General features: G+C 41.1%; 1 protein-coding gene across 4 annotated transcripts in view; it reads right to left on the bottom strand.

Annotated features, from left to right (window-relative positions):
• Nucleotides 1-15,602, bottom strand: part of Aig1 (androgen induced 1) — a 202,398-nt gene that overhangs the window by 105,162 nt on the left and 81,634 nt on the right. The gene's annotated exons all lie outside the window — the stretch shown is intronic.

The raw sequence follows: 15,602 nt of genomic DNA, 5'->3' as shown, positions 1-15,602 counted from the left end.
ACTTCAAGCAAATAATAAAATAGACCTACAAAGGGTCTGACCAGCTGGCTGGCAAGGATTCAGACATCCACGAACACAGTAAAAGTACCTTGTAACAGGCCAAAATCAGTTTGCAACTGAAAAACAAGTGATATCCTGGCATCTCCACCAAGATGGGCAACTGCTTTCTGTCCAGGTGGTGAGATAAAGAGGGGAAGGGAGCCCAAGGTGGAAAGAACCGCCAAGTCTGAGAGCAAAAGGGACTCATTGTGGGGGAGGGGCTCACTCTGGGGAGGGGCTCACCATGGGGGAGGGCTCACTGTGGGGGGTCTCACTGTGAGGGAGGGCTCCCAGTATGCTGAGTCTCCCAAAGCACTGAGTCCAGCTAACCTGGCTCTGCTCCCCTCAGGAGACCTGGAGACCCTGAGGTCAACTGAGAATGGGACTCAAATGCACACCTGCTGAAACAGGGTAGGATTGTTTAGATCTGGATGGTTTGGGGTTTGATGCTTCTGTTTCAAGGCCATATTTTTACAAAGTCTTCCTTAAAGGGCCTTGAAAACTCTTGGATTTCTCTTCCGTCTTTAACCAAGCACAGATGGATTTGAACTTCATGTTCCTTGTAGCGACTTTTGTCTTCTGTGGTGGTTGTCATCCAAACACTGGCCCTGGATGGCCAGTTGATAGTAGCTGACGTTAGCTGGACTGAACTAGGCGGTCCACTACTAGGTGCTGTATGCTGCTGGAACCACATTCTGGATATTAAGACATCTCTGCATCCAACCTAATCTACAATATCAATTCCAGATACTCTGTTTCTCTGTGAGCCTGCTTCCCAGATCCTTTTCCCTAGGAATTTCCTTGTCAATCTATTATTGTTCCTATCTACAGGCAGTAGACATTGACTCTGGACATCATAAAAATAATAAGCAGAAAGCTGGCATTATAGGATATAATGGAGTCTGAATGCTTAAACTCCCACAGTGTTGCCAACGAGATAGCTAGAAGTTTTGCAGGGAGAATCAAGCAAGTATCCCACTCAGAAACTTTGTGTCAGAAAAAAAAATGTAATTAATGAAAAGTATAAAAGCATTTCAATACAGTTTCTGTAGCAGTACCCAGTGACAAGCCACTGATGGCTTCTATAGTGGCTTTCCCATTAATGATTCTGCCCACCCTGCTGGAGCTACTTTCATATCTGATAAAGCCATCTGTAAAATAATGAGCCTAATTACAGACTCTCTCAACTGTGGTTCCCTTCTTGCTAACATGTTGCTTGAGCTCTGTCAGTAGTGGCCACTTCCTTCCACCTATTCCCATGTACCTGGAGATGACACAGGTAAGGAAGCCCTGACCTATGTTAGTAAAGCTCAGATGCAGTCCTAGGGTCCTTTGCATCCCAAGGTCTAGTTCCCTCCATGTGCCAGGTGGCATTTGCTATTCCTACTCTGTTCTCCATTGTTCTTCTTTTATAGGCGAGCTAAACCAGAGAACCCAAGGCATCCTGACAACATCAGACAAAGTCTTTGCTGAAAAGAATCTCCAAGAGCAGATCTTGCCCTGCTGCTAAACATCAATTCTACTTGTACAGTCTCCCTGGTAACAGAGAAGAGAGTAATAAGTCAGCATCCTGGAAGCTGAAAGTTTTGTCACATAATTCAAACAGGTTTCAGGGCCTCTCGGCATGGTGCTCTTCATTCAGGTCGCACAGAAGGAGCCTTTTGTCCTCCATGTCCCTGTCCACACACCTGATGACTTCCCCATTTAGATCCTGCAGGAATCCTCAGAAAGGAACACAATTGAACTCAGAGAAACTCAGAAAAGCCCCAGATCTGATTCAGCTGGTCTTCATAATCAAGGGGCTTGAAAAAGGACATGTCAGAACTCTGTATAGAACGGGAGAAAGGAGAGGAAGTCTACTGAAGGGGGGGGAGAGAAAAGAAACAAGAAAAATTGTAGTTTCTCCAATTTAAATCCATCTTCAGCTCAACAAATAAGATGTATTCACCAGACTGGAGAAGGCTACATGTCCATCAGAAAGACTCAAGGTCACAGTGCCTCAGAACAGCGTTCAAGAAAGGATAGCTAATGGGAAAAATGCAACCTGGACTTGCCTTTTAATTACAATTTTATTTCAGCAGTCACCCCTTCATTTCTGTGTCATCTATGGCTGCTCTTGCATTATAGCCAAAGTGAACAGTTAGGGCAGAGACTGTGTGGCCTGCAAAGCTTGTAATATTTAGTATCTGGTCTTTTACAGAAAAAAAAAAGACTAACCATTTTCTTGTAGTGTTAATTTATGTGTTTCATATGAGGAAGTACAGAGGGCAGGAACACAGGACAAATCAGGACATTAAAGGCAAGGCTGTTTTTTATCATGGTTCTCATCTCTAGGTGACTTCATGGTCCACAGTAGCTGCATGGGCTAGTCAAAAAGTTAAAATTCAGGTCAGAAGCAAGAGGGAAAAACAGATGGTTTGGGGTCCGTTCCATCTCTCTGAGAGTCGACTTCTCCATTAACTGGCCTTCCTGGTGATTCCATAAAACTTCCTTTTAATTCTGTTTGCTACACTCTAGTGATTTGCTATGTCTCACAGAAAAGGGCATGAGATATATAAAGATTTTGTCTGTTGGTTAATTTTACTCAGCTAAAAAACAGGAATCCATTGTTCTGGAGAAAGGAGAGAAACTTAGTTACAAATTCTGGTTAGTGGTATCACAAGTAACAGGATTTATGGATAACCCATACTCTTTCCATTTGGGAGTAGAAATTTATAAAAAAGGAAGAATTTGCATTCTCACTATAAAAGCTTTTGTTTGCTACTTAGCAACTGTGCATATTAACCAATGATATATTGGTCAGTAACTGAGCAATTAATTCCTTCAACAGGACTTGCTGAGCAGCCACCATGCTCCAGGCACAGGGTGAAGGACATAAAGTGCAGTCACCCCTAATTTCTGTCATCTGGAGGTCCGGGGTCAATGTGGGAGAGAAATCTGTAAATATGGAACGGTTCTTTGTAGGTTCATGGGAGGAACATTCTCAGGCTATGCACACTGATCCAACAAAGAAAACACATAAGAAAGGTGTGAGACTCATTGAATACTAAAGAAACATTTGTGGGGTAAGAAAGAGAGGCATGTATCTTTTAATATTAGGAAGCAGTGTGTATAGAAGTCTGGAGAGATTGAAAGCATGACTATATGGGTCCCAGCACTGGTATGTGATGGATGGATGGGAGTCAGTCTGAGATAGACAAAGACAACTTCTGGTACAGAAGCAAACGTAGCACAAAGACCTTGCATCTAATCTAGGTATTAATGAGTAACCACTGATATTTCAGAAGGATCATTCTGGTCAGTGGGGAGGGTTGAGGTGGAACAGCAGGCAGGAAGATAGGGAAGAAGATTTCAATTTACACAATTATTACACATTGTGCCCTCCCCACAATTAAGTTAAAGTGGGATTTCATGCCTTTGAATGGGATCTATTCACCTAATAGCTAAGTAAAGAGATACAATGGATAGTAAAACGCAGTACTTATCTAATTATCCCAGTCACCTTAAGGAACCTTATCATACAGAGTAACCTGGGCATCAGAACACTGGAATGGTTTGCTTCTGTTCTCACAGGCAGTGGGCGGTGGAGCAGAGCTTACACTGAGGTCTTCTGAGCCCAAGACCAGGGCTCTTTCTGGGACATGTCAAGAGCAATGAACATTCCAGACTCAACCTGTCACCCATAAATCCAACCCAGCCAGTCCTATTTGCATGCTTTGGCAGTCACATATGCTAGTGGCATTAGTTTAGGAAAACGCTGAAGCATTTCCCTTCCATTGCTTTCTGAGGCACGATATCAAGAGTATTTTATTAGGCTCTGGCAAAGACTCTTCTTAGGAAAAATCAAGCATATATTTTATTATTCTTTTGTTTAGTGATGTGGCATTTATTCAAACACACATAAAAGATCTATTTCTCTATCATTCTAACTCTATTTGATTATAGTCTACCTTCCATCATTTATATAAGGAGCCATATGGATCCCCATTGATCTTGGTTAAAGCTGCTAGTCAACAAAAATTTACAGTATTTTAATTTTGAGCTATTTTTACAATTTTCATTTCAGAAAAATCCGTCTAGATACCCTTTGATTTTCAAGTTCAGTTTCACTTAAAATACTGCCCCTCATTTACTATGATACACAATACATTGTCAAAGCATTCAAAACCCTGCCTGCTATTGACCATTTCTGTCTTTTTTCCTGACTGGACAGTAAAATCCTTACCCTTGTTTCTGCACTACCACTAGATGAAAAGTATGGGGAACTGGGGGTGTATCTCAGCAGTAGAGAACCTGCACAACTCACACCAATACTGTATCTTTTTTGGGGGGGGCATCAACTGTGTTAGTATTGAACATGCATAAATGACTCCTTCTCTTTGCCATTAATTCCAAACAAGGACTAATTATTCATATAGAACCTACATTGTATTGAGGAACATATATAGGGATGTTGAAATGTACATTGTATTATTGAAGTGAATGCTATAGGTCATTACAAAGTACTGCTAAGTATTTACATCTGTAAGCATGGAAAAGGTACAACGAAAGTACCAGAGGACAGACATTTTCAGCTTTACTACATCTACTGGGATCACAGGGGTTTTCATTGCTCACCCCTGAGCTACACTGTTGTGTGGAACATGATTATAAATATTCATGGGTGATGAAAGTATCTAAAGGCAAAGATAGGGTTAAAGCAAAGATCTTTCAGGCTCAGAGGTACCCTTCTGTAATTACCAATACATGTCCTTCATACTCCAGAGGCTGAGGGAAGAGTATCGAGACTGAGGTCAACCTGGGCTATACAGTAAGACCCTGTTCAAAGGAGGTAGAGGAGAGGAAATCTGTCCACAGACTATCAAATTAAAAAGGAAAATAACATAAAACACCATAGCTTTCACCAACAAGACATTTAGACATGTATGCTTTTTTTTTCCTTTGACACCTAAGTGAAATAGAAATGTTTGTTAATATTTATAGGAAGAAAAGAACTGAAAATCTTAACAATGGGCATGTGTTTGCCATATGGATTTTGCTTTACAATAAATGCTCTATTGAGCTTCTCTCCTTGGTCTGGTTTCCTTATATTTATTGCTACAGGTTAATTTCATTTTTATTATCTCCTGGTAAAAATTGACTGAAGGCACTGTGGTAAATCACCCTAAAAAGGAATTGAACAGCTCTCTGTGGTTGAACACCACCAGTCGTCTTCCTGTATATAAGGCACTCATTCCACAGTTGTACATCTTTCCTGATCTCAAGGCTCTGTCAAGCACACAGCAAGTTTGCCTTTTAATTGTTTTATAATTGATATCTTCTGAAACTTTCATCTACTCCTCTGGTTCCTGGTTTTTCACTCATTTTCTTTTTTATTTGTTTATTTCCTGTATGTGCATTTCCAAAAGCTCCAGGGAGGGAAGTGGGCTAGACAATCATTCATTCACATGCACATAATTACTCACGGGACACTGAAGAGGAATATGAGGAGCACTACTAAAATACTCTGGAGATCTGTTCCTAGAGCCTGGGTTATAGAAGTGAACCCAGCAAGACACTGTCTTCCTTGAGTATGATGGGGAGGGACTGGAGAAGCTACTGAACAGCTGGAGAGGGAGCTTAATCATTGACCTGCTGGAGTGGCAGAGGCAGGAGGGTCCCCAGAGCTCACTTTCAAGCCTATTTTCCCAATTGGATGACACCAAGGACAGTGAGAGACCCTGTCTCAAAAAGAAAGAAAAAAAAAGATGGATGGTGTCTGTTCAACGAGCCAGAGGTTGTCTTCTGGTCTCCACAAGTCTACTTGTGTATGTTCACATGAACACACTCATACATACACATGTACATATGGTGTCAGGGTGGTTAGTGAACAGGGAATCTTTAATAGAGCTCTGAGGGAAATCAACTGCAGAATTGTGTTTAGTTCCTGTGACTGCTGTACTAAATTGCAACCACCAATGGCAATTGATGACTTTAAAGTTCTGGAGGTTAAAGTCAAACAGGCCTCAATAAGAAGGATCTGAAGTATTTTCAATCCCATGTTTCTCGTGAAAATTCTACAGCGCAGCCTTTGTTTGTTTTGCCAGTCCTATGTCTACAGGGGCCCCTTGATTCACAGTTCTCCTCCATCTTTAAAACCATCACTTCTCATCTCAGAGTGGACTCTGTGATTACACAGGGCCAATTGGACAATCCAGAGCTGATAGCAATGTAAATTTCACCCACAATTTACTTTTTTAGACATGGTCTGACTATGAAGCCCAAGCTGGCCTGAAACTCATGATTCCCCTTCCAAGTGCTGTTATCACAGGTGTGTAATACCTTCAATTTTTATTCTCTCTTTGTCATATAATATATTCAAAGATTTGGGCGTTAAGACAACAAGGTCTTTGGGGGAGTCATTCAACTGTCTCCTACAGTGACACAATAGAACTATGATTCTAGCATCTTGCTTAGTATATACAGAGAATATTTGGTGAATGATTCAGAGCTATGTATTTGCTTCTCAGTAAATGGTGAGAACATGAGCTGTTTTCTTGACTGAAGGAGCTGCAGAGGTGAAGTGGTTGTTTTTCAACGTTTCAGATTAATTGAATGTTCCCAGTACAGAGAAATGTTCGGGGCACACAACAGCAGGCTCTGGGGGAGCTTTCTGGTAGCTGTTCCCCTTTTCTTGGTTGCTCTTGGAAGCCAGCTGGGACCTAGTAGCTAGTGCAGGACTCTGGTGGTCCTCTCCTCTCCTCTCCTCCCCTCTCCTCTCCTCCCCTCCCCTCCACTCTCTCCTCTCCTCTCCTCTCCTCTCTCTCCTCTCCTCTCCTCTCCTCTCCTCTTCTCTCCTCTCCTCTCCCTCCCCCTTGCTTCTGCTGCTTCCCCTAGAGCTTTCTCACCCTGATTTCTGTTCTCTCAGCAATCTGCCTGAATTATAAATGGGAATTTTCTTCCTGAGATCATTTTCCAGAAAATAAGACTAAGTTTGAACATAGCTAGGGAAACGAAAATAGTTCAGAGAGGCCTCTGAGAGGTGAACGTTGGGCTCCGGTAGTTTCTGTGGGGCTCCTTTGGTGAACATGTTGGTGGTGAGTTTAAATTTGAATTTCTGCAGTGGAGGCTTGATTTTATGATGGTACTATTTTGCTGGATGCAGCTGAAGCATCCTATTCCTCTGACTAAATTACAGCCTTCTGTTCCTAAAAAGGTCTCATAAGGATTAAGCCTTGACAGTCCAACAAAACCTAGTGGCATTGACCCTTCCTCCCCCTGATTATATAATATTGTTGGCAGCGTATGTGCCACCCTGCTTCACTTATTTGCAGCCATCCATTTCACTATGGATTCTTGGCTGTCTTTTCCACGCAACTGTAAGCTCTCAGCAGGAAGAAGGAAGCAGCCCATCTCTTATGTTGCTGGTACTTCACACAGTGGCATCTGAGTACTACAGCTAGAAGTTGCTGTATTTGATGATTTCATAATGAGTGTTGCTGGAAAACACTATAGAAAAAAAATTGACTTCCTCTGTTGCTTTTACCTGTGCAATGGGCTATGGACTGTGTCCATCAAGAAGATATTGGCATTCATTTCTCAGAGGAAACAGGTGATGACAAGGTAAAGGGGAACATCCATGAATAGCAGCAGCAGCCATGTGAAGACAATGCCCTGTAGAGCATGTCTTAGCATACTTCCTCAAGATACCATTCTCCTTTCCTTTTCTACTGAGTTTGATCAATCTAGACAGACAAACACTTACACTTTGACACAGAATGAAGAATACACATAATACCTTCAAGCAGTAAGTCCGTCTACTTAATTTGAGAGAATAAGCCTTCCAAGCTAACTTAACATGTGCATCAGTGTTTGGTTTATGTTCAGCCAAATAAGCTATGAAAAACTGGAAATGTTCTCTGATTCCCCTCTGATTTGTCCTTAAGTTCACTCCCAGAACTAAATGCCAGTAGATACTCATTTATTTTGCATTCTATGGCCAAGAACAAGAGTAGCCTAGGGTTGTTTCTTTTTTTTTTCCTTCTGCTATGAGAACCCAAAGAACTGATGTCATATTTTTTTTAGAAATGAGGGTCTAGCAAATTATATCAAATGTATAATTACATTTAGAAGGTGTGTGTGTGTGTGTGTGTGTGTGTGTGTGTGTGTGTGTGTTGTCATGGTTTCAAAAGATCTAAAATGAAACTCTTCTTCATGTAGCTATAACATTCACTTGGATGGTTGGTTGCCTTCTGTAAACAGGCTTTCCTACAAAGCTGTAGCTTGCTGCTATGGAAGCAATGCCATTAACAGAAATAACAGTGGTGCCACAAATCTTCAGGGATTTTTTTTAATGGAAAGGAAAATTCTAAAACTAAAAATACACTTTTTATTTGCAACTATGGGAATACAAACACTAGAAAAACACAAGAGGACTGTATAATTAAGACATGGAAGGTATTCTATGGTGGTTTTAAAGAAAGGGGAGTCATACAATGGAATCTCTAGAGCAAAGGAGGAAAAAGAAAAAGATTTCACTAAAGAGAGAGCCAGGAGGGGGTAACATCTCTTACAAGTTTCTTCAGAGCACACCCAATGTGGAATTTCTATAGATCTGAGTATGGCAGCGATGCACACTCACCCGAATACCTTTAGAGTTTACATTATGGATTACACCATGGACCCTGCACCCACAAAGAGAAACAACCCTCTATCATAGAGACCTAGTCACGGTCCCCTGACCCTAATTGTTAATTTACCACCTTGATTGACAAGTACTTTACAGAATCCACTAAAATGTATCAAGGTATAAAAATGCTAAAATACATGAGAAACACTCTCTTTTTTTTAGAAAGCAAAGTTTTTATTTCATTTTTTTTATGTGGGGAGGGGACACAGCACAAGTATTGGAGCTCAGATGAATGGTTTCAGTAGTCACTCTCCCATCCACCATGTTGGTCCTGGGGAGGACACTCAGGTCACTAGACTTGGTGGCAGGCATCTTTGACCTCTGATCAGCTCAGTGGCTCAACACCCTATTGCTGTTGATATTATTTAATAGTTTCATACATGTACATATTGGGTTTTGATCAGTTTGATCCCTTATTCCTACCCTCTCACTACTTTCCCCTTCAAATTTTATGTGGTCTTTTTTAACCCTACCCAATCCACTTAGTGCTGACTGGATGTGCGTGGGTGTGGGATCATCTAGTAGAGCTCAGACAGCTTATCAGGGACCATATCAATGAAGAAAACTGCCTGTCCCCCAGCAGCCAGGTGGCAATAGCACCTCAGCTTAATGTTGGGACTTCACAAGCACCTCTCTCCCCTTTTTATGCTGAGGTTGTGGATGGTTTGGCTTTGTGCAGGTCTTGGCAGGTAGACACAGATGATGTGAGTTCATTATAGCACCCTCCTCTTCATTTCCATTCTATAAACCAAGCCCACCTGGACTTCTGAAGGCATAGTATCAACATCAGTAGTCTAGCTCATTTAAATAATGCGTGTATTAACATTATAAGCAGAGCCCACAAAATGATGTTCTGCATGCTTAAACTTAATGATCTTATTATGTTAGCTGTAAATTATTTATACAAATGTTCATTCATAAACTTTCATTGCTGAACTTTTTTCCTTTAATTAAGCGGGTCTTCTTCTTTTTTCCTTTTTGGATCTTTTGCTTTCTTTGGAATTTAAAAGCTTTCTGATGATTAAAAGGAGAAATCCTGTTTTCTATACCAAAGTCACTGTGAGGCTATGGTAGAGTTGTAGTGGAAAAGCAAAGCCTTCCTTATATTTTTCTTATCAAATAGATGTTTGAAAATCCTAAAAATATAAGAAAAAAAGTAGAACTGGTTCCGTGAGCAGTCTGGCGGCTACCTTTTCATTTATAAAGTTGAGTGTGTTCTACCCAGGATGTTTTTATTCACTTAAATTTTCAATGGTGAATGGATTTAAAATATTATTGAAGATTTTTATAATAGGGAAATATAGTTAATGATTAAAAAAATACCCTAAGAAGGAAATAAAGGTAGTTATGACTTAAATTAGATGTAGAAAGATTCCTGGCCAACATTACATCAGTGCAGCACGGTAGAGAGCTGCCAGCCACGTACAATGGACAGTGAAGAATTCAATTTTAATTTTAGTAGCTAATGATATGTCACACACATGGCTATGTCGGCTTTGCTAACCTCTTGGATCTGATAGTACCACTGGGCAAGCAATAGAAGCAAGTACACACTTCAAAAGGAGAAGTAAAGTGTGACCAATACTGTCATGTTGTCTTGCTCCTCTAAAGACAGATAAAACAAATAATACATGCAGATGATGGTAAATGATTTGGAAGAGTAAACCTACATAACAATTTCACTGTATTTCTATTGGCAGGTCCATCAAAATTAATTCCTCAAGCATTGTGCTATCCATAAATCCTCAGGTTGGTGTTTATCATCTGATCCTCACCACGATAATTATTTTACCCCACAATCTGTATTTTATTAAAAACTTTAGATTGAAGAATTCTTTGCTGTTAGCTGGAAGAAATCATGAAGACCTCAGAGTGTTGTAACAGCACATTAATGAAATATTACATTAATCAATGACACCACAGACACACAGCCTTTTAAAAGAAAACAACTGTAAAAAATCCACATCTGTGTTGTATGTGCAAGTGTGATCCTGATTTGGCAAGATGTCACATTCCAAATTCAGCTGTTCTGAAGCCAATCCAATGTGTGTACTTTGTATCAGCAACAGAAAACATGGATTGGGCAAAGGTAATATATTTATGTATTCATCATCTATCACTGGGATGCACAATATGAAAATAATTAGCTGCAGAGCCAAAGACAGTCATTCCTTTAAAATTAATTAGCATGCTTCTAAAGATCTTTATCAAAAGATTGCAAACAGACATAGCTGCAAGAGTCCCCTCAACTGAGCAGCAATATGACAATCTAACATCAGGGTAGCTATGAATACTTGCCAAACTGTCACCCTTGTGTGGCTGACTTTCCAGGAGAGGGCTGCTAGAAGTTATCTGGATAATTTGTAGAAAGCAGCTTTCACATTTTACCGCTCAAGCCCCCAGCCTGTGGCTAGTCAGCTCTGGGAAGTATGCCACAGACGAGATTATTTTCCAGGGTTGTCAAGATACCACCACTTATGTGCTCTACCAACCTGACTGAACTACCCAAGAGTTTCACATGGTACATGAGATATGCAAAGAACATCAACAACCTAAACCAGCAGGCTTGGAAACCATGCCTTTATATAGAACTCTGTGACACATACTAGTTAAACAGTGATATGGGTACTCTCAGAATGAGTAGATGTCCTGCAGGTGGCCTGTGGACAGCAGGTAAGCAGCAGAACCTTCATTACATGACCCTCTCGTCCTGGATTCTACCCACGCTACTTTAACTGATGACATTCCTTGGCACAGGAAACCCCATTAAATGTGTTGGTGGTATTCTCTCACCAGAGCTTTAAGGCCCTCTGTTCCCCTCCCAGGGCAATCTCTGGGGACACAACACAGTGAAACCAGATCCTTCTATGCTGCCTGGACTCCTCAATCCATCATAAACAGGTTTGCTCTCTGCTATTGTGATGCTTCTTTCCTGAGGAGAATGTTCCAGAATTCAAGATCCAGGTCCCCTTTACTGTGGGAATTCCCTGTCACTTCTAGTGTTTCCCAAAGAGGAGGCAGGTCTAGTAGCACAAATGTGTCAATGAGGTTTTGTATAGACTGCTGGAAAACAAGTCAGCTATGTTCTGGGTCTTCCTTTCTGAAGGAATTTGGAGACCCAAGGCCAAATTATTTGATTTATCATTCAAGAGCCCAGGAGGCAAGCCACCTCAGTCATTCTGGTACTCCACTCATCCATACTCCAGAGGCCCAGAAGTGGAAGTGATGGACAGGAGGCACTGGAAGTCTCTAAACTGTAGAATCTCCTTCCAGGAGTTAAAAGATCATCCCTGGGATAGGAAACATCCCCAACACCATGTTTTTTTTTCTCCTCAGCTCTTTTTCTGATGGGGCTGTTAGGCTCTTCCTCCCCAGAAAAGACCCTTTATTTGTGTTTCAAAATATTGACTTATAATTAACAAAACTAAACCCCAACTCTCCAATCTCTTATGAATTGTGAGACTCAATTTCAGAAGTAATCAACCAAGAATTTACACATTTTCTGCAATTAGCCTGACCCTAAAGCTGAAAATCTCCAGGATGTGAGGTAAAAGGGAATTATCAAGAATAAAAACAATGGTTAGAGTTTCAAAAGACAAACCTTGTCTAACTACACTTGACTTGAGAATGCTTACTTTATACCTGCAAACTGCTACTACATTAAACTCCTGATACATCTTACATCAATGATACACCAGCAGCGAGGGGGTAAAGACAATTAGAGGAATTCTCTTTGAAACACAGCATTGCAAGAATACAGCAGGCTGAATTTGAAGCCTGGTGTTGCACTAGTTTCACACTTGGGGCAGTCAGTAGCTTCTCAGGCCTCAGGTCCCTCCTCAATTAAATGGTAACACAATAACTTAGGGGTTCTTAGGGTTAGATGAACTCACTCAGGCAGTACCCTGGTGCCCAGGAACATCTTTTTTTGATGTAGGAGAAGATGTAGGAAAGAAAGACATCATTAATTAGTTTTACAATGACTTGCTAGCTTCCAAGGTAGAACCAGAGCTTTCTATTTCCTCCAAATCATTGTCTTTCCCAAGAACTATAGAAGTTGAAGAGAAAAACACAAGCCTGCTTTAACTGCATTCCCCTTCTGTCCTGGTAGAAGAGGAAGAAAATGACTTTCCATTCCTCACTAGAGAATTACAGCAGATTATTAATTTCTTGATAAGAGGGACAACCACATTTCTCAGATTTCTAAGGTCCCTTCTACTTCTGGGGCCCACTGATACTGTTCCTGTCACCAAATGTAGTTCTATTCACTCTAAGTAGCCCACAAGATTCTTTAAAAACATACACAGCCAATCTCAAATTTGAAGTAGAAGGTGATATAGTGATGCCTACAGCACAGTGTTGGGCTACAGTAGAGTTACATCAGAGAGCTCTGCTTTTAGGGCCTATACAACTCAGTTATATTAGGGAATGTTCTGGGCAAATAACATTGAATAAAGCAATAGCATTTGCTCAGGGACTTCCTAGTGGAGTACAGACAGTATGGACTTACAGTCTTTGTAACCCAATGACTCACTGTAATGGCTTGAGCGGGAAAGTTGACAGTGCTGCTATTTCCTGAGATGAAGAACGGGTTTTGAGTAGCCGTGGTGGCTCACACTTATAGTCCCATCACTGAAGTGAGGGTGTGTGTGTGTGTGTGTGTGTGTGTGTGTGTGTGGAAGAAGTAGAATGATTGTTTTATGAGACTACCTTGAGTTACATGATGAGTTCCAAACTGAGTGAGGATGTTTCAAATGTTTTAAGAGAATGAGAGTTGAGAGTGTGTGTGGGGGAAGGTGGGGAGCTGCAAGTGGTTCATGAGGCAGGACCAAAGCTTAAATAAAATATAAACACAAGAGCTTCCTCTACTTAGGTGAAGCCACGGAGTATCAAGAGATCCTCCAGGAGGCTGTAGGAAGAGAAGAGAATCCAGCCTTGGTCCCGATGCTCTTGGCTTGTGAGTATTCCATATAGGAGAGACCTACCGGGAAATTAGAGTAGTCTCTAGAAGAAAAACCAGAGGCTGGAAAGAGGGACTCAAGGAAAACTGGCCAATTAAGTTTTTCAAAATTGCTGAGTCGAGGTACAGTAAGAAGTTCTGAGTTGCACAGCAGCACTTGACTCGGCAGTCACTGATAGCTCTGCCAATCAGTGCTGGTAGAATAAATACAGAGGTTTGCTGATGGGCAGACTAGCCAAAACACATGAGCTCTAGGTTCAGGGAGAGACCCTGCCTCAAAGGAATAAGGTGGGGGGAGCAATAGAGGAGGACATCTCCTTCCTCTGGTTTCCTCGAGCACAGGTGTGCACACCTGCATACACACGTGCACAAAAGATGTTCTGAGAACTCAGTGTGTGGAGGAGGGAGAAAATACAGTGATTGTTCTATCAATGACTCATATCATCCATAGTGTCAGCTGTAATCATTGCATCACTTCCATAGCGATGCAGTCATCAGGACTCCCATTTGCTAACAACACTGCCTTGGAAAACACTCTTTTTCCCAACCGCTTTAGTACTAAACTTCTCATCAGCCTCCAGCTTCAGCTATCAGCTTCAGCCATCAACCACCCACATGACTCTGTGTATCCTCAACACCATGGTTGACACGGGCATTTCATCTTACCTCTCACGAGAACCTCACTCAACGCTTCAGGTCCCTGAAAAAGCATCACTCCTGCAACACCGTTTCTGTATTTTCTGCCTTCTTTTTACAAGGGCATCCAGGTACTCACACTCAAAATCCCCTGCCTCTGTTTGCTGTCAGCAAGGGGCCAGCTCATGGTATCTGGCTCAGAGCCTCTCCCTTGGTGGTCCCTGCCCGGACCTTTCTCCATACCACCTGCATCTGTCACAAGCCTACTCCTCCCTCACGGTTTACAAGCATCCTTTCCAAGAAACTTTTTCTCATCTTTTCAGTTTGATGTGCTCTCCTCACACAGGCCGTCTAGTTGATTTCTCTTCAGTGAGATGTGAGGGAATGTCTGATCTTCCAGATTAGATTTTATTCGACAAAAAGGGGCATCGCCTCACACTCATGTTTACCTTCCCCTTATTACTGCACACAGCAGTCATGAAATTTTTATTTAATTAACTCAAAAATAAACTGTTAACAAGTGTTGTATATAAAAATAAAATTTATAAAAGGCAGCCACCCTCTTGTGTCTTTCCCAATAAATCTCTTGTGTGAAAAAAAAAAGTAAAATTTATGAGTGCATGTATTCACACAGATGAAATGATAGGCTGGGAAGTTTAGAAGGAACTTAACGAGAGCACAGCCCTGACAGCATACGAACACTGAGACATAGCCAAATATTGTTTTTATTTCTTGGAACTAGAATTTATTTAACTTTTATTATGGAACATTTCAGATATAGAGTAAGAAAGAATAGCTTACTGCCCAGCACACAGCTTAAATCAATGGTATGTTCCCAATCTAGTCTATTTTGTCTCCTTGGATTCTTTCCTTTCTTTTTCTACTTCATGTTGCTAGGATCTTTCTTATTAGCACCTTCATCAGGGAGGGTGTGTCAAAGGCTGTTATTGCCCCACATCATATCATCTCCTATCCCCCTCTTCTATGAAAGTAAAACTCCTGGCATCAAAAAACTTTATTTCCTAGACTCCTCCACTGCTTTGTATCTGTGGGACCAAGCAACTATGCTAAGCAAAGATGATGTGCAATTTTGAGTTCATGCCTTGACCAGAAAGAAAGGTGCTTTCTTTTTCCTTGAGGTCCTTACAGCAGGCTGGTATGCAGATACAGAGCAAACTCGTAATGTATAAGAATATATTATATATAAAATATATTGAATCTATAAGACATTTCAAAAATCAATACAATGATAGGCCTCCCTAAGATATTAATTATGGAAAATAAATAAGGCTGTTTGTA

The sequence above is a fragment of the Cricetulus griseus genome, chromosome 2 (genome assembly GCF_003668045.3).
Source record: "Cricetulus griseus strain 17A/GY chromosome 2, alternate assembly CriGri-PICRH-1.0, whole genome shotgun sequence".
Classification (NCBI taxonomy): Eukaryota; Metazoa; Chordata; class Mammalia; order Rodentia; family Cricetidae; genus Cricetulus; species Cricetulus griseus.
This window is presented reverse-complemented; position numbering and strand designations above follow the sequence as displayed.